The sequence below is a fragment of the Octopus bimaculoides genome, chromosome 1, assembly GCF_046866305.1.
Source record: "Octopus bimaculoides isolate indiv1 chromosome 1, ASM4686630v1, whole genome shotgun sequence".
Lineage (NCBI taxonomy): Eukaryota > Metazoa > Mollusca > Cephalopoda > Octopoda > Octopodidae > Octopus > Octopus bimaculoides.
The window spans coordinates 94885288-94886516 of record NC_142928.1 but is presented as its reverse complement, the minus strand read 5'-3'; positions in this window follow the sequence as shown (position 1 = coordinate 94886516).

The window sequence follows — 1229 nt, the reverse complement described above, 5'->3', positions numbered from 1 at the left end:
TGCATCTACATACATTTATATTTATATACAGGATGGCCCAAAATTAGGTTTACAGTTATCACGTAGGCACTTTAAATTTCTTTTAAAATATTTTATTACATTTAAATTTCTATCTTATAAACTGAAAAGGGAGCTTGAGAAAACTAAATTAGCATAGAATAATGGTTTCATATTTTTTTACAATTAAGATCTAAACTGTTAATATATGAATGTGAAGGAGATAGTTGAATAACTGTAAACCTACTTTTGGGCCACCCTGTCACTAAAGTTATAATTAGAGTTTAGATTTAAATCTAAAATTTAAATTGTGTTTTGGGTGTGTCCCTGGTGATATGCCAGCAAAGCATGTTCACTGCTTATGGCTACCTGGCATCATCCATTGTAATTATGTATTTATATTTAAGGCGGTCCCCCTGGCATGGCCATGGTCTTATGATGGTAAAAGGTATATAAATAAATGTAGAGAGAGGCTAAAACGACAGAGAAAAAGAGGTTGATAGAGAACCTTTCTCATTTATTTCAAAGCATACAAATCAACAGCCATCAAATTGCACAGGATTATTTGTGTGTATATTTGCATGTGTGTGTGTACGATGATGATGATGATATATATATATATATATATATATATATATATATATATATATATATATATATATATATATATATATATATATATATATATATATATATATATATATATATTATATACGTATATATTATATATGTAGATAATGTATATATGCATATATATATATATTATATATGTACATAATGTATATATGCATTTGTATATATATTATATAAGTACATAATGTATATATATGCATATATATTATATATGCATATATATATGTGTGTGTGTGTGTGTATATATATATATATATATATCATGCATACATATATATGTATGATATCATACATACATGTGAAGGCGCATGGCTCAGTGGTTAGAGCGTCGAGCTTACGATCGTGAGGTTGTAAGTTTGAATCCCAGACTGGGCTGTGTGTTGTGTTCTTGAGCAAGACACTTTATTTCACATTGATCCAGTTCACTCAGCTGTAGAAATGAGTTGCGATGTCACAGGTGTCAAACTGTATCGGCCTTTGCCTTTCCCTTGGATAACACTGGTGGCATGGAGAGGGGAGGCTGGTATGCATGGGTGACTGCTGGTCTTCCATAAACAACCTTGCCTGGACTTGTGCCTGAGAGAGTAACTTTCTAGGTG